The following is a 19,246-nucleotide window of genomic DNA, read 5'->3' as shown; positions in this document are numbered from 1 at the left end:
GCAGATGATGTTTTAGATTGAAAGAATGAAATGTTTCAAGCATTTAAAGTAGGTATTTACTCATCTAAGATCATCATGCCTCATTGATAAGCCAATGCAGATTGTCCTTTGTATCAGCTCCGCCTCTGACTCATTGTGTGAATTTGGGTTAATTAGGTAACCTCTCCATGCCTCAGTTTTCTCATCTGTAAAATGGAATTGTGAGGATGAAGCATTATCACAAAAAAGATGCTTATAACTTCTGGCACAATCAGAGCTCATTTGATTTTTGTAACAAATGAGTTAGGAATTACTTCTTCCGTTTTACAGGCGAGAAAATTGAGGTTTGGGGAGAACTTGTCCAAGGTAATATGTTTAATCAGTGTAGATTGGCTATATTAAGTGTAAGGACTATGAGGTCCCTCTAAACTTTATTGCTCTGTTATTCCTCAAGTCTAAAGTGAAGAGCCAAGTACCTATGGAATGAAGAGCTGAGATCTCTACCTACACTTACTTTATGGTTTCTGTTCTGTGCTGGTCCATTTACATTTCCCAGCAGAATTTCAGCTGCTGGTTTGTAGAACAATTAAAAGCACCCAACCACCACCACCACCACCACCACCACCAACAACAACAACAACAAAAACCCACAGAAACCGGACCAGTCTTTTTTCTGTGACTAGATACTCTGGAACTAATAATGCATTTTATGATTTTAGTAGTCCCAGTAGAATGCTTGGAAGCAAAAGGAAGAGTAAAAACTTAAGTTGGTTTTGAACAGCCAGATAGACACTGAATATTGCTGGACCTTACAATTTTCTAAGAGTTTTCTAATCTATTAGAAAGAGGGTGGGCATAGAATAGATTCTGCCTGCATCATCCAGCTGCTTGAGGTGTCGGTCAGGCTTGTTGAGAAGCGGTCATTCTAGGATCCTCAGAGAGAGCAATCAAGCCACAAACTAAATTGGTGGATTGCAGTAAACCAAGGACATAGTTTGGGCAGGGGGCCATCGGCATGCTGGCTCTCTGGCTGGGTTCTACTGCTTTTGACTATGGGACACCCAAGGGCACAGTCCTTAGCCTGGGTATCAGGCAGGGCTGGGGCACTGCTGAGATTGAAATGGCCCATGGCTCTCTATAGCAGCTGGTATTCACACTATGTCACATAACTCATCTCACAAAAGCTTCCTGGGGTTAGCTAATGAAGTCCTTGGCTGCAAAAACTCGGGAGCAGTTCCCAAAGATCTGCTTCAAGTGCTGCTGATGACTCATCATTTTTCTGCTGACAGGATATCTTGCTGACATGGTTACTCATTGATTCCTAGGAAGGCCCAGAAGTCAGAGGTTAATAGTTCAGGGGCGTATTCCCAAAGATCCCAAACACTCCATGTGATCTCATTGAAACCTCAGGAAAAATCCTGTCGAGGCAGGATAGAAAACAAGTGAAATGAAGACGTAGGAATGGACATCACAGGCCCATAAACCTCTAGGTTCTCTCACCAGAGCCCCCACCTCCACACATGATCAAAGGGAAACAGTTTATGGCAGGAAATTCCTGCGGAGGTTGCAGAACACAATAACAAGATCAATCCAAGACAGAGGAAAAATTGACCAAAAATGACCCCAAAGCTCATTATACCATCATTATAATGAAAATTGATGCCACAAGTAGAAGGGAGACTGAGGCAGATGAATGCCATGACACTTATGGAATGGATCATGTTAGAAACAAGACCCCCCTCCCAACCAGAAGATGGACACAGAATTTGGTACCACAACGTTCAGAAACAGCCCATCATTGGGAACACAAAATCCCAAGAACAGACTTATCTGGTGCACAGCTAACCTGCAAGTTCACCCACATCCATGGATGTGTACTTTCCCTTCTTTCATAGTGGCACCCTGTGAGACTTGCAACCAGGAGAGTAGCAGGTGACAGAGCCAGTCCCAGACTTAACCCTGATCCTGTGTCTAGGGACCTGAGTCCTGGCCTCCTTCTTTTTCTACCTAAATAAAACTTGCTTTTGTACTCACTTGGACTTCTTCTTGAATTCTTTCCTGCATGAGTCAAAAGCCGGAGGCCTTGGACTATGAGTCAGGTATGATTATTTCCTATGAACAGAGAGGAAAAATGAGGCTTAGGGAGGTTTCTGAGTTGCCCAAATCCACATTCTACTAAATGGTGAAATAGAATTTGAATTATGTTTGTCCAACCCCAAAGCCCACACAAAAAAAGTCATTGTGCCAAGGGAGGTAGGAATTGGCTGTGACATCTTCATGTGTCTAATGTTTAAAAAATGTCATTGTGTTGTGCTCTTGCACTGCGGATAATGACATAGACCATGTGTTTGTTATTATTATTTTTAAAGCAAATGTTCTGAAGCTCTTTCTCAGCTGTTTAATGGAGATGGCTCAAAAAAGCCCATGAGATATAGCAGAAGATACACATCATGGAGATGTTCTGGTACGATAGAATTGTTATTTATATATACATTGATTTTTCCAAATCAACAGTAAAAAAACACCAACCAGGAAGAGGGGACTGGAGCCTTTGCCCATGAAGCTTTGTCATGAACCAGTGCAGTGTCTGACAGGACATTGTCAGGGTGAGACTATGCTATGAAAGACCTAATTTACACACCATCATCAGTCACCCAGTTACTCTGGAAACCATCTGGGTTAGATCATGCCTATGGTCCTCCAGAAAGTAACAATGAGATGTTTTGATATGCTTTGATAATTCTGTTAAGAGATAATTATATTTAAAAGGTAAAACCATTCTTCTCATTCAGATATAAAAATAAACATGTAGTATTTTGTTTAACTCATTAATAAAGAAGCCGGTAAGGGCATTGTAGCCAGTTCCAAGGAGATGCCAAAAACCTCCACAAATTTATATGAGTAAGAGAATGCTAAAATGAGTGTACAAATGAAAACAAAAATACCGTCTTCCGTAGTGTGAAAGGAAAGTCGACCAAATCTCTACGGGGCAGGCCGAAATTTGCATTTTGCCTTCTATTAGTTACATGCAATGTACAGGGCTGTAAAATGCCTCAAGGGCAATGAACAGAGAATCAGATAACTCAGGAGGCTGTGCTGTGTGGAAGACAAAGCTAGTTTTCCACTGAAACACATCATTTCCTCTCTAATTCCTATTGTTAAGAAATAATAAAGGAAAGTACTTAGCTACAGAATTCTAAAGATAATAGGGTAAGGTTCCTTCCCAAGGAAAAGCTGTCTCTTTTTGTATCTTTGTCTCCTGAACTGGATTTCCAGGCTGGCTTCTCTCTTCTTGGCTCTCTTAGTGGGCAAATTATTTAAAGTCTTTGTGCCTCAGTTTCCCCACTCTAAAACAAGGGTATTTACCTCATAGGATTTGGGGGGAGAATAAATGAGAAAATCCATGGACTGTGCTTAGCACACTACACATCAGCTATTATTATTTTTATTGATTACAGACTTTTGTGCTTTTTATTTCTCCTTACATGTTCCTCCCCTCTTTCTCTGCCCACTTAACTGACTATAATGAAGAGTAGGAGAGCTATTTATAGTAATGTGGTTAGAGCAGGCTGCCCCAGAAAGTGCTTCTTTGGCTTGTGGATTATTTGGCACTAAGACAATCAAGGCCCAATAGACTCAAGAAGAGTCTTTTACCTCCCCCTTAGCTGCCTGGAAGAATTTAGATAGGGGGCCTGTGCCAGGAAGAGAGCTATCACCAGAGATAAATTTTTACACCAGAAGGACTTATCTGCACACATGGCAAACATTTGTTTACTAAAATGTGATCTTTCCATCTTCCTGTGACTTGCTTTCCTCTTCTTTAAAGTCCCAGACTTCTACCTCCTTTTTACTCAGGATGGTCTAGAAGCCTCAACTGACTAGATCTCTGGGAGCCTCTCAGGCCTTCTTTGTGGGGCTCCTCCACATATGAAATTAAATGGGTTTTTCTCCTGTTACTCTGTCTTATGTCAATTTAATTATTAGGCCAGCTAAAGAACCTAGAAATGAAGGAGGGAAAGTTTTCCTCCCCTACAATAGTGGTTTTTTTTTTTTTTTAAGGTATAGATAAGGTCTAAGTTTCCTGTTCTTGATTTTGAAATTAAGTGTATAAATTATATACTCCTTTCTAGTTAAAAAATAAAGCACCCCCTACCCCAAATACTTTCTTTCTTTATCTTTCCTTCCTTCCTTCCTGCCTCCCTCTCCTCCCCTCTTTCTCTTTTTTTCTTTCTTTCTTTCTTTTTCTTTCTTTCTCTTTCTTTCTTTCTTTTTCTTTCTCTTCCTTCCTTCCTTCCTTCCTTCCTTCCTTCCTTCCTTCCTTCCTTCCTTCCTTCCTTCCTTCCTTCCTTCCTTCCTTCCTTCCTTCCTTCCTTCCTTCCTCTCTTGCTTCTCTCTCTCTCTCTCTCTTTCTTTCCTGTAATTCCCATTATCTGTCTTGGACCAGCTAACCCTGAGTTTAATTTTAACATGTGGTTCCTTTTTTCAGGCCTGAGAAAACAGGCTCTAGGGAGGCAAAGGCCCTCAGAGGGGTTCCTTATAGGGGATGGCCTTGAGAGGTGACCACTGGATTCAGGACTAGGAACTTGGGGATGAGTCTATCCCCAGTCTGACACTCCTCACACCCCAGGAGCGATAGGCCAGAGAGTCTGTGTGCTCCTGGTGGGCAGAGTGTATGGAGAACCAGAAAAATGGTTCACACAACCCTGCCCTGGGTAGCTGGTGCAAACGTGCTTTCAGGAAGTTTGCCTTTTTCCTCTCTGGTCCGGTGGAGGGGGGAATCTCTTCAACCTCAAAGAGGAATGCTTGCATGGATTTGCCCCATCAGCCCCAGTATCAGTTCTTATGCCTTGAGAACCTGTTAGGTTATTAAGGGGAACCCCACAGGTGCTTTCCCCCTTTCCTGGGCAGACTGCATGTATTCTGCAGGGAGGAGCAAGAGTTTGCTCTGCTTGAGCCAGCTTTATTTACTTCTAGGCAAATTTCAGGGAGTGAAAGACAAAAATATTGCTGTGCCTAGGCTTCTTTTAAATAAATGTATGGTTGCTGGAGTGATACCCTGGGGAGAGCCATTTTTTATTCCATAATTCCATTCCAATCACCTAATCTGTCAGGCTCCCGGAGGACTCTTGGGAGAGCGAATGGTCCTTTTGATGCCTTAGGAAACAGCAGTGATTAGATCTCAGCAGTCCGGCAGTGTGTAATTGGGATCTTGGAGCTGGGATGAGAACACAATCAGGTTTACAGAGGGCTCCCTGCCTCTGGAGACTCTTTCTGCTATTACATCATTTCTAGAGCAAAGCTGCTTGTCTTACCTCTTGATAAAAAAATAACCTCCCTGGTCAATTTTTCCCAGTTAATGTATAAACAAGGAAGGAAGTGGTAGGCTGTTAACATGTGTATCAAGACCCAGTCTTGGCCAAACTTGGTACCACAGAGAGACACATGGATTTGAGGACAAAAGATGTGGGTTTGAGTCCAACTCTGCCTTGGGTAAATCTTAACCTCTAAACAATGGGCATAATGACACTTGTGATACCAGCCTCATGAGGTCATGCATGGAAGATAGTCAATGTGCAAGCATCCTTGAGCAAAAAAAGGACCCACATAGAAGACAGACCCCCGAGATGGGGATGTTGGGTGGATGAATGTGTTTGCGGAACAGAGAGATTATGTGAGACTTGGGAGCCCCAGCAATTCTGCTTCCTGACCTCAGAGCAGGACTGTTCTGACTGTTACCATAGCGGTCCGGTGGCTCCCAGCGGGGCAGAGCTCGCCCAGGAGGCATGGATGGAACCTGTGATGTCTTCTTTAGGTGGTTCACAGGCTTCAGCAAGGAGTCCAAAACATGAGAGGACTGCCTCCCCGGAATAATTCCCTTAGACTCTGGAGGTTGCGGGTGTAGCGGGGAGCAAGGGCAGCTGACATCTGGTGGTCTGCAGGTGAGCTGAGAGCTACGGCAATTAGGGAATTCCTGGGAACCTCACAGGTACTCCCTAGCAGGTAAAGCCTGGCTCAGATAAGGGATTAATTTTATGATGAAGCTCACTGTAGGTGTCTCTCTGACTCTCTTTGCTGGCTCCTCTTGTCTTCATCAGTCCTTTGACTAAGTTCAGAGCCTTTGAACTGCGCTCAAGATCCACCTCACCCCCATCCTCACCCCTGACCATAGGAAAGTCTCTGTTCTGGTCTGCTTTCTCCCTGGGGACTCATGAGGTGAGAGGTCTGGGTATACAGGTGAGATCTTCCAAGCAATGCATGTGGGTGGAAAGGAGACAGTGCTAAAGGGCTGGGCCCTGGGAGTTCCAACATTTAGAAGTCAAAGAGATGAGGAGGAACTATTCTGCTTTTGTCAAGTTATTTCTTAAGAATAAATTCTTAATGGGAACATTTCTGCCAAAAGGATGGGAGCGATATGGTTGTAAATGAATGTATGAGTCAGTTTCTGGGCAGCTTCACCAGCACTGGATATTAGCATTCAATTTTTTTTGTTCTTTTAGAATATGTAAATTGTTGTCTTCAGACTGCTTTCATTTGCATTTCTTTGATTTTTAGAGAGAATTAACATTTTCCCACTCTGTCTACTAATTGTATTTCTCCTATGGGGACGGTTCTGTCTTTTACCTAGTTATCTTTTTGAATCTTGACATGTATTTTACAAATTTGAATTAGCTATTTATGATAGATCTTACTTCTTTGTAATGTTCCATAGAAATATTTTCCCTCTTTAAAAAAAACCTTTCGTAGTGCAGATTTTTGTAGTGTACTCACTTCAATTGTTTCAAAGCCAATAGAAAGTTAAAATTCTCTCAGAGATGTGATAAACACTTTTTTTCAATTTTTTGCCAGTTCCTCCATAATTAGATTTTATATTTAAATTTTTAATCAACAAAGCTTATTTGGTGAATGTTTTATTTTAAATAACTTCTTCTATTATAGAATCAATAAATGCTTATTATAAAAAATAAGAAAATGAAGAACAAAAGAAAAAAGCCCATATTACCTAGCTATCTCAATGAGTTTAATTAAAAAAATAAAAAACATGTTGAAGACTATCCATAATTTTACCATCCAGAGATAACCAGTGTTGACATTTTGATGTGGATACCTCCAAATTATTTTTCCTGTCCATATATTTAAGATTAAAAAAAAAATCCTCACCCAAGCATATGTTTATTGATTTTTAGAGAGAGAAATATTGATGTGAGAGAGAAACATTTATCGACCGCCTTCCATATGCGCCTCAACCAGGGATGGAACCCACAACCTAAGTATGTGCCCTGACCACGAATCAAACTCACAACCTTTTGGTGTACAGGATGATGCTCCAACCAACTGAGCCACCCAGCCAGGGATATATGTTTATTTAAAAAATATATAACTGTGAACATACTATACAAACTCTTTAATAACCTGTCTTAAAAACATATTAGGGACATATTTCAGTGGCATTAATCTTTTAAAATATTATCCAAAATAGCTATAGAATATTATGTTTATAGATGTACCATAATTGACTTAATTCCCTATTTTTTATTAAATTCTATGGATTTAAGATATCACTTTTAACACACTTAAGCATAAATCTTGGTCCACGTTTCCAATCATTATGTTTGCTTAAATTTCTTAAAGCAAAGGTAAAAGTTATAAATATAGGTATATATATTTTTGCCTTTTCACATATACTACCAAATTAAATAAATTTACATCATTTTAAGTTCCTATCAATTGTGAATAGATGTGCTCTCCCCTCCCACTCACTCCCCATGTTAACATCAGCTATTAATATTTTTGCAATTTTATCTTCAATTGATAAGCCAAAATGGAATATGTATACTTTATATTATTTTTACTAGTGAGTTAAAGTTGCATTTACCACCATTCTCATTTTAAAAATATTCTTTTTTTAATAAATTACCTATTAATGATGTTTTATGTCTTATACACTAGCTTATATATTTTTGTATTTTTAAATATCTTTTAAAATTGAGGTGCTCATTTAAAATTTTTTCAATAATTTCAAATACACAGTATAATGAATATTTATGTTTACCACTCACGACTCAGATCTATCAAATTCTAAAAATTTGCCATACATGTTTCCTGTTTTTGTTAAGAAATAGAACACCTACAGCCCTGCATACCTGCGTACCTAATCTCATCCTTTCCCTCTTCAGAGGCAACCCCGTCCTGAGCTCGCTGCCTGATCATTCTCATCTATGTATGTTCGCATCGTGTATATGTAGCTAGAAAATATATAGCATTATTTTGTATATTTACAACTTTTTTACTCTACTTACTTACCTGCAATTTGTTTTTTTTTCATTCGGCCTTATATTTTAAAGGTTTATCTCTATTGATGAAACTGCTGTAGATGATCCCTTTGTAGGAATATATCACAGTTTGTTCCCATTGATGATTATTTGTGAGGTTGCCTTTTGTTTGTTGGTTTGTTTTTTGCTATTACAAACAATGTTGCAGTGCACATGAATTGTTCACAAGTGAGAGCTTCTAGAGTTTACTTTTAGAAGTGAACTTGCTGGGTTGTAATATATATGTCTTCTCAGTGTTCCTACATGTTGATAATTTATTCTCTAAAATGATTACACCAGTAAACACATCATCATCAAAATATGAATGTTTCTCGAACTCTTCCACATTGTCACCAATACTTGATAGTGTCAGATTATTTCATTTTCACCTGTTTAATGAATGCGAAATGGTATCCTATTGTCTTAATTTTCATCTCTTTAATTACTGGTGTGGCATTGGTCAAATTTCCTCTACTGTGAATTGCTTGTTTCTTATCTTTTGCCCATCTTTCTACTATTTCATTAGTGTTTTTCTTACTGATTTTAACTCTCTGTGGTTATTTGTGTTGCAAATACCCTCTTCCAGTTTGCATTTTGTCCGTGGTGTTTCTTATTGAACAGAGTTTTAAATTTCCATGTAGTGAGATACATCAGTCTTTTCTATTAAGAACAATCCTGTAGAGAAGGTAAAAGTTTACCTCTTATGGCTTTTTTTGGACTGCGCTTGAGAATTAAACTGACATAAGACAGACTAACAGGAAAGAAGCATAGAAATAGATCTGTTTTACATGACAGAGGAGATCTCTCAAGGAAATGAGGACCCAAATAAGTGCCAAAACTTACATGCTTTTATACTGGGTTGAACAAAGAGAAAATTGTGGAAAAGTAACTAAACTATGTAGGGAGGCTAAAGGAAGATAAGAATTATTTTAACAAGTCCTGTTTGTATAGAATTCTTTCAGCTTTTATCCTTCATTGAAGAAGGTTTCTTTTCCCCTGGTGCTGGGGGGGAGGGGGGCATCTTTCATATAGGAGTTAATTTTTATCTCCTGTTTTTGGAAGAAAAGAGGAGATTAGCATACCTTCTTTAAATCTCCCCTTTTTCAAGTGCTTTTTAATTCAGAGTAATTCTTATGCTAAAGTGGCATGTTTTGGGATATTCTGTTACCCTTAAATTTTTTGTGTCTTCATTTCTTCAATTTTTTTTTAGAATGACCCCCCTCCCATAGCAATTCTTTTAAAAGGTATTCTGTAATTGGTCATCATCTTTCAGCTTTCCCAGAATTTATTTTTATTGGCCACCATACAATCTTGTTACAACTGCATTCTATAAGCTCATTTGAAATGATTTTTCTGCCTATGTTTATTAGATAAAGTAATTAATAAAAGTTAGCAAATAGATGGTGTGCATGACATTCCTGCTCTCATGCCCTTAGTAGACATTGCTAGTTGATTACATTAATTTCTTTGTTTATACACCCATAAATTTATTTATTTGCTTATCCAATAACTATTTTTTTGGAACATCACTGTGCCTGAGCCAGGTTGTAATGTTTTAAACCAGTTTTATTGGAATTGGCATCTGATATCTCTCAGGATGAACTGGGTATCATGTCTTGTGTTTTCATTATTTGAAACTGATTACATAATATGAAAACACTGGTTTCTTGAATATGTAGAAATATTGTTCCGTAAATTTGTTTACATCATATTTGTTTTGGTAGATGAGGTATTTCTTTAATAACTTTCTCAATTTCCTTCTCCTTCATCGTAGTGTTCATGTTTTCTACAACTTGTTTTGTCAGTTTTATACTTTATATTTTGTACTGTCCATTTGGCTAAATATTTAGAATTGATTATCATAAATTATGCATTATAATCATTTATACTTTAAAATCCTTTGTAGTAATTGTTAAATGACCAGTCTAGTCTTCAATTTTGTTGATTTATACTATTTCATTTATTTATTATATTTCCAAGGAGTTTAATATATCTTATAATCTTCTCAGAGAATGAGCATTTAATTTATTTATGTCCACTGACTTTCTGTTTTCTAGTTTATTTCTGTTCTTCATCTAATTATTTTCCCTTATGTTGGTTCTCCTCTTTTTATAAGATTTTAAATCAAGTGCTTAGTTCACTTATTTCATATTTCTAAAATGCATCTGCATCGTTACCTTTGGACCCTGATTTGTTCACTCCTCACTTTTAATAGGTGGTGTTTTCAGTTTAATAATATTCCAAAGTTATTACCATGTTCTTAATTTTCTATTTAACTCTGTTGCTTAGGAGGATTTTTGTTGCTATTGTCACCCATTTATTTGTTTGTGGTTGTTGTAAATGTTCATTTTTTTAACTTTAAAAAAATTTTATTTGTTTTTTTATTTATTTTTAGAGAGAAGGAGAGAAACATCACTGTGTGGTTGCCTCTCACTCATGTCCCCAACTGGGGACCTGACATGCAACCTAGTCATGTGCCCTGACTGGGAATCGAACCAGCAATACTTGGTTTGCAGGCCGATGCTCAATCCACTGAGCCACAGCAGCCAGGGCTTGTAAATGTTTATTTTTATATAATTTTAAACTTACAAATATGTTAAAAGATCAGTATGAAAAACTCTTGTACAGCCTTTACCCAGATTCACCATTTGTTTATATTTTGTGTGCTTATAGTTTTTCCTGATCATTCATTCTCTCTCTATATATATATGAATTTTTTTCCTGAACTGTTGAGAGTAAGTTTCAGGTGTATATACCTATTACCTAAATACTTCAATATATATTTCCTGAGACAATTTCTCTTACAAAAATCAGGAAATTTAACAGTTATGAAAATGGGAGATTTTATATTGATATAATATGCTTATCTAATTCCATAGTCCACATTTAAATGGTCAGTTATCCCAATATTGTGAATTTTATATATTATATTTTTATATAATCTATGTTTAACTTTATAGTTAATTTAAATTTATGTTTATTTTTAACATGGATATATACTACACACACACACACATGCACGCACACACACACACACTCAGAGAAAGGAAGAGAGATTGAGAGTATTTTAGAATTTGCAATAATGATGGTGACAGTGGCAACAACTGAAATGGTTACTTGCTGATAGCAACCACCACCTATAGAACACTCAATATATTAATATTTATATTTTTTATGTTATGTTCTAAAGAAGCTTATATTTGGTTTCATATTTATTATTATTTTATTGCATACTTATCATATGCTCATAGTAGAAAAATAAGGCAAAGTAACAAAAATCACCAGATATCTCAAGACATAGAGATAACCATGTTAGTATTTTGGTGTTTTGTTGATTTGTCAATCAACTAAAATAAGAACTTTTGTCTAGTTAAGTAAAATATGAGTACGGTATAAATACGGCTTTTTACTTTATGATATGTAGTTTTAGCCTTCTTTTAAGTCTTAGCATTATATTATTTTACATACTTTATAGCTGATATTTATAACAGCTTTGCAAAGTAGAGCTACATTTTTAGGTGAAGAATCCAAGGTTGAGAGAGGTTCAATAAATTGCTTAGGTCACACAGCAGTAAGGGATGGAGTTATAATCCAAACCCTGGGCTCTCTGTCCTCAAGCCTGTGGATTAGATCCCTGTTTGCCCAGGGCTCCTTTCAGTTTTTTACTTATGTCATTAACGTTTAGTTTTATTGTACTGTGGTGAGAAAATATATTTATATCATTTTCCTCTTGATTCATTTTTTTGTGCCTTATTTGAGTGTTAGTATATATATGTACCAATACCGTATACATTGAAAAAGATGGATAGTCTATGTGTTATTGAGCTGAATATATGTCTATCGGTTCTAACTTATTAATTGTATAGTATTCATAACTTCTATGTTATTTTTCAAATTTGTATCTATTTTTGTCACATCTTTAATACCTTCTAAATTTGTCTATTGAATTTTTAAGATTGTCTAATTTTTGTCTTAGCCTGATAATGAATTAACACTTCCCATTTCAATTTTAAAAAATTTACTTATTCTATTTTTCTCTGCATTTCTAACTTTGGCAATCCATGTCCTCACTGTTGACTTTATATTTTAAAAATTATAATCAAGGACCTATTTGCACCCTCCCTCCCTCCACCTTTTTGGCTTCAAAATCTCTTACGTGGTATCAACTTTACCAACTTTATCAACTTTTTTCTTTTGCTGTATTTGTTTCCACAATAATTTTTTTTTATTTTTAGCATTTTTGATTATAGATACCTATTTTTAAGAAAGAAACATATTGTTGGGTCTTACGTTTTAATCGATATGAGAATTTGTCTTTGGAGAAATGAGTGGCCTAAAAATATGGACTCTACTGGGATGCAGACTGTCTGGTGATATGAGATGGCCCCTCAGCTCCTCACTAGACTGTCTACAAGTTACATAATTTCACTTTGAGGAAGTTATCTGTTCCCTTATTTCTAAAATTCTGTTAATAAAAGTACCACCCTCAGAGAGTTATTGTGAAGACTAAATGAGATGAAGACCACTGAAGAATAAAAGCATATTAAACTAAGGTAATTGTAATTACTTACTATTATAGAAATCATGCCTGGAAATATCATTCAAAATGTTTCTTGGCAGTACTATATAAAGCAAGTTCCTTAAAACAAAGATCTTTGCTCAAAATGGGGGTAATCAGCTCCATATTTTCTCTAACCATGTCTCAGATTTCTCTCTGAGATAATGAGAATAACTTACAAATAAAATTGCTGAGAAGCGGTGGTCCAACACCCCTCAGGTTTCAGCTCAGCTTGTCCGTCTCTACTTCCAGTCTCATTGTGGAGTTTCGCAGCTTGACTTAAATTCGGTCATGTGAAGAGTCACTGCCTTGCTTTCCATTTAATTAAGTGTTTAGGTTGTACAAATAAGTTGTTGCCTCTCATGATGAATATTGAAGCTACAGGCTTAGTTGGCCTTGGCTCTTCTCAGCAGGGGTGGGGAAACCTGAAACTAAGAAAAACTAATCAAGCACTGATGAATTTTTCTATGTCCTGGATCAGAAGTAGAAAAGCCATCTGGTGGGCAGCCAGGCACGAGGACTGACTCTCAGCCAGTGGATCCCTCTCCAGCGGCCCTCCAGCCCCTCCCTGCGCAACTGGAACTTCTGCTCAAGTAAAGCTGCTAGGAAGTGAAACAGAATTCATATTCACTTCTGCTCCTGAGGACCAAAGAGAGACAGAGAGGAAAGTTAAAAACTCTGAGGTTTACTAGGGCCCATTTTTAACTTTCTAAAACTGTCTTGGAGTTTTAGAATCCAGACAACCTTAAAAATCAGACAATGCTATATTACCAAACTGAAGAATAAATATTGTAATCTATAATATATTATAATCTGATGAACTCCAGAATAATATGATTTATTTTTAGTTGATGGCTTCAAATCTCTGATGGCTTCTCTTTGATCGCTCAGAGAGAGATACGGGTCCCCACCTGATGCAATAAAGTTGTTTTCTTAAAATTCTCTGATAATAATCATCATTTTATCTCGTGTTAAACATATGTTTCTAAGTCCCTCCCTGGAGATTCAGATACAATGGGTCTAGGATGGGACCTCAGACTTGAGTTCTTAACATTAGAAATGCTTGGGAAATATTGGAAGAGAATAAGGGAATAGTCTGTTTTTAGAATTAGACAGCTCCAGGCTTAAATCCTAGGCTTTTCACTTACTACTTACGTAGTCTTGCACAAATTATTTAACCTCTCTTAATTGAATCTGAAAAAGAAGTGGAGATAAAAACCTCCACCTCAAAGTATTGTGGAGAGGATTAAAAGGACTTAAGCCCTCTATGGCATCCACTTTGCTGGCTGCTGCTAAATCATTTCTATCTGGATTAATTTGAAGATTATTCATGGACTTATTCAGCACATAGTTATAATTATTTTATTTAAAAACTTTTTAATTTAAAAAATTTATTTATTTATTTATTTTTAGAGAGAAAGGAAAGGAGGTTGAAAGACAGAGAGAAGCATCAATGTGTGGTTGCCTCTTGCGCCCCCAAATGGGGACCTGGCCCACAATCCAGGCATGTGCCCTGACTGGGAATTGAATCCTTGACCCCTGGTTTGCAGTCCAGCACTCAATCCACTGAGCCACACCAGCCAAGGCATAGTCATGATTTTTTAAACTTATCTTTCCATTTATTCAGCATGTATTTGTAAAGATTCTACTGTGTGCAAGAAACTGGGGTTCCAAGCACCTCTCTTGCGGCGTGGTGTGTCCACATGGCCCTTTTTCTGAGGAGACTGCCCTGATGTCCTGTGTGATGGACTTCACATAGCAGCCCCCTAATTATTTAGGGGGCTTGCTGATGTTAGGAGTGTCATGTTCTTTTTCTTCCCTTGTGCCAGAAATTCCAGTGTTCTTGAATCCAATCATATAATATTTTTAAGTTTAAGTTGTTCAATATGATGTATATATACATGTATATGTTGCAAAGTGATTATTACAATAAGGTTTGTTAACATCTTCATTCCTTCACATAAACAATTTTTTGTGTGAGTATTGTGATAACATTTAAGATCTACTCTCTTAAAAACCAAGTATATAACACAGTATTGCTGATTACAGTTAACATGCTATACATTAGATCTGTAATTCTTATAGATGGGAGTTTGTACTCTTTGACCAACATCTAAACATTTGAAACACTTCATGAATTTGTGTGTCATCCTTTAACAGGGACCATGCTCATCCTCTCTATATAAATTCCAATTTTAGTATATGTGCTGTCAAAGCAAGCACCATGTCTATATATTTTTTTTCTTCAACAGAAAATATACATTTACATTATTCCATTTGATTTTCACACAAAAATGTTTTAGGTGATTTGCATTATGCAGTTTTCCCTTACTGGACAGAAAAGTGTTTGTACGTTTTTTCTTTCATCCTGAAAGCAAGAATGCAATGGATTTTTGAGGAATATATTTATACTTCTTTTCTCTTTATCCTTGCTTCAAAAGGGTTTAAGACAACTTTTTAAAGATACGAACAATGCAAGACATTAAAAATAAAATTTAGGTAGGGAAGACAGAGTGGGAAAAAGGAGGTAAATTCATGAATCAGGTGACACATCAAATGCATGCTGTATTGTCCCTTTCGCTTCCCAGTCGTGGGCCAGATGTTTGGCTCTGTCCTCTCAAGCCATCACAGCAAGCCCTCTGCAGACAAAAGATGAAGATGATGACCCTCAAGCCAATTATTAGGGTGATCATCTCTGAGTTGAGAACATTGTTTTAACTTTTCCACTAGCCTAAGACTTTAGGCCCTCATCAACATTAGGGTCATTGAGAGTCTACAGAGGACACATGAATTACCACGGAAAGTTCTGAGCTCTCCAGCACTCTGGCCAAACACAAAATGGATCAAGAAATAAGCAGGCCTCTTGCTGCAGAGGAGATGGTAGCTGGATGGAAGAGCTGGGCCAAGGTTCAGCCAGTCCCCTGGTCCAAAAGCTGTAACCTTGGCAACAATAATGATGACAGCTCTACTCCAACCAACAATAACACCCTTAAGAGGTTCCAGCAAAGAGATGAGCCTGTCATACTTCTGGGCTGGGCTTTTGGTAAGGGATGTTTATGTGATTTTCATGCATAATCACTGGGTGAAAATAAACAGCCTCTTTCATGTTAAACTTGCAAACCCATTTCTACAAAGTAAAGGCAAGTGTCCAGCCACATAGCCTGGCTGAGGCCAGGTGTGCGTCTCCTGTACAGGAAACATGTAGCCTGCCTCAGCTTTGCCTTTTATTTATTGTTTTTACTTCCTAGTAACAGTGCTGCATAGGACTTTTAACAAGAAAAGCCTGGAGGAGGATAGTTGCTTTTGAAGTCACCCGCTTGTCTGCCTCATTCATTTCAAACAGAGGTACTTCTCAAAGAGATGAAGGCCTGTGTACAAACAACAATGCCCACTGCATTCTCTTGCCATCAGCTGTGATGTGGTAGCTTTCGATTCTGCACAGAAGCTGCCTTGTTTCAGAAACTGATTGATGGTTCTTCTGAATGAGGGAGGCAACAAGAACAAACGAGCAGGGCTCCTGGTAAAGCAAGGTACTTCAAGAGAATGGGCTTGAAAACACTTAAGATAAAAGGTAAACACAAGCCTGAATGAGAGCAAAAAATTTTGAAAGGCACCGAGCTGTTTCTGGTTGATAATTTGTAGTTCCCAAGGATCACCACGTGTTTGTGCAAACACATATAAGCTCCTTGGAGACATCTGACTGGGGATTTTGAACTTTTTGGTGGAGGGAAAAATGTTAAATCCAAATAGATGTCATAAAGCAAGGAAATCCAATTGAAATAAAAAACACAGAAAGTCTGAGTTGGGTTCATGGAAATGGATCAGAAAACAATGCATTGAAAGAGATAGTAATGGAGCATCTCTGTATAGGAGAGGACATGTAATTTCTCTTCAGAAAGACATGGAAAGCCCTGCAAAGACTTATTATAAACAACATGGGCAGTGTTAGTTGCCCTGCGTAAGCTCTTCCCCTGAACCCTTGTCCTTCCCCTTTACCTAATAGAAACAACCCAGTTAAAAATTGGCATGAGAAATCTAGCAATATTAAAATTTAAAAAAAAATTTATGTATAGTTGGCATACAATGTTATATTAGTTTCAGGTATAAAATATGGTGATTTGAGATATATCTAACAATGTGATCACCACACTAAATCTAGTAATCATCTGTCAGCCTGCAGACTTACCACGATATTGACGACACTCCCCTTCACCTTTATCAATTGTCTCTACTGATTAAGCCACTGTCAGATGGGTTTTCTGTTGCATGAAGCTGAATGTATACTTATTGATACATTACCCTTTCTAGGAAAAACTTAGTAGGTGGAGCACAGAGGCATATGAGTTTCAGTGAGTGTACAGGTTGAGGATCAGGCTTTTGGCACAGGTAGGAAAGGGTCTAAAAATGTTCAGGGGCATGAAAGACAAGTATTCCCTGAGATTCTTTCCCAGTGCAGAACAATATATGTGGTAATGAATCTATGCTATGTACTAAGTACTAGGCACATGACCTTGGACCTTTAATCTAACCTCAGTGAGCCTCAGTTTATTCATCTTTAGAGTGGGGACAATAACACCTTAGGTCACTTGGTTTTATGAGAATCATATTTGGTTTGTATGTAAGTTGATTTGGACATTTTAAAGGGCAGCCCTGGTATCATGTCAGAGCCTAGCTTGGTGCCTGGCACATAGAAGGTATGTTCAATAAGTATTTGTTGGGTTGACATGCTGTGCCTGCTGTCCACATGCAGGTTGTGGGCACTGCACCATAAGCTTGGCGGTTGCGCTATCTGACCAATTGCTCCAAATAGCACCTACTCCAGACATAAGGGATTTTATTAAATGCTTTTATTCTTGGCAGAGATGTATCAGGTACTGCAACCTGGGTAGAGAATTCAGCTTTTGTTTTCCATGTATTTTCCATGAACTATGCTGTAATGAGGTGTCTGTTTTGATCAAGGACACTGTCAATTATTCCTCCCATCTGACTTTCTCTATGATTTAGGGTGCGAAGACATCTGGTGACTTTAACCTATCACTGTTGCGTGAGGTGCTTTGGCTCCAAACAACAGAATTGTGTCCAAGGCAGGCTGGCTCCCTGTGAAGTCCCAGGCTGCTGACTCAGATATCCGCCAGGTGACAGGTGGTGCCTTTAAGTCACTGTAGAGAGAAAGGAGACAGTCACAACTGGTTCTTTAAAAGTTCCCTACGCCAGAAAAATCAGGAAACTATTTGCTTCCTTTGAGCTTGCCCTCGTGACATTATCCACTTTCCCACCTCCACATCCATCGTTACACTTTATGCATCCACTCCTGGATCTCCCTGGCTCTTGGCCTCTGCCTGCTGGACTCCTGGGACTGTTGCTGGCTGCTCATTCTCTGACACTAAGCTTTCCCTGGTTTTGGTCTTGCTGTGCTCCATGCCACACTGGGTGTGACACACATAGAAGGCCGAAAGCTTGGCACATAAAAAGTCTTGTTCCAGGTGTCTCCCTAAAAGGAATTCCATGGGAGTAAGCCAGGGAAGAAGGTCCAGTGCTCGGGAGCTGAGAGGCCTCAGGCTAGTGAGACTGGAGTCACTGCGGTCTGGATGACCTAATGAGTAACAAGAAGTTGCACATAATATTTAAGTGCTAAGACACAGCTGGTGTAACGCCGATGCACATGGGGACGTGTGGGGTCAGTGATGTGAGAGCGCACCCTCGATGCAGAGAGTCAGAGAACATTCTGATGCTAAGGAGGCAAAACCATGAGCTGTAAGTCAGTGGTTTCAGTGTAAAGAATGGGCACAAGAGTCAGAAGAGGGGAATTTGAGGCTTGCTCTATCTCTTACTCTCTCTGTGATCCAAGGACCCCTTGGTTTTCTCATCTGTCAAGGGAGACCCCAGCATTGCTGACCTCACGGGATCTAAAATGAACATGACAATAGAATTCCTCTTGTCATTTTTGGTTTACGTCTGCATGTTGGATATAAAGTCACTTGTAAAGCTGCCACCTCTCCTCCGCTAGGGCAATGATGAGAGTTACGGACATGGCCTTGATGAGATAGATGTGCCTTAGACAGAGGCGGGATGGTGACGACTCTTCGAATGGGTCACAAGAGATCCCCCGCCCCCGCTGATGGCTCAGAAGTTTAGTTGGAAAAAGTATTCAGCCTCTGAGAAGCTGGACGAAAGACACAGATGATCCCAATTTACAGTCACAGGTCAGTTTGGAAGGAAAACAGAGCCCGTGAGGGAAACTGGTTTTGAAAATAGATCAGCATCTCAGACCTTCCTAGAGTTGGGAGGAGCCCCTGAAGGTGGCCAGCGATGGCCCCCTGGGCTCTGAACCCTGCCCTTTGAGGGGTCCCTGCCCGGGAGGCAGTATCTGCGCTGACACATCTGTGTCCTGGCCTCATGC

General features: G+C 38.5%; 1 non-coding gene across 1 annotated transcript; it reads right to left on the bottom strand.

Moving 5' to 3' along the window:
- Positions 1–14,961: 14,961 nt before the first annotated feature.
- Positions 14,962–15,069, bottom strand: LOC150016560 (U6 spliceosomal RNA). Its single transcript, XR_016510178.1, has one exon. It is a non-coding gene; the product is annotated as a U6 spliceosomal RNA (small nuclear RNA).
- Positions 15,070–19,246: the final 4,177 nt, after the last annotated feature.

This window comes from Furipterus horrens, unplaced genomic scaffold, assembly GCF_987537825.1.
Source record: "Furipterus horrens unplaced genomic scaffold, mFurHor1.1.pri manual_scaffold_3, whole genome shotgun sequence".
Lineage (NCBI taxonomy): Eukaryota > Metazoa > Chordata > Mammalia > Chiroptera > Furipteridae > Furipterus > Furipterus horrens.
Note: the sequence above shows the minus strand (reverse complement) of the source record. Positions and strands in the feature narration are given on the sequence as shown.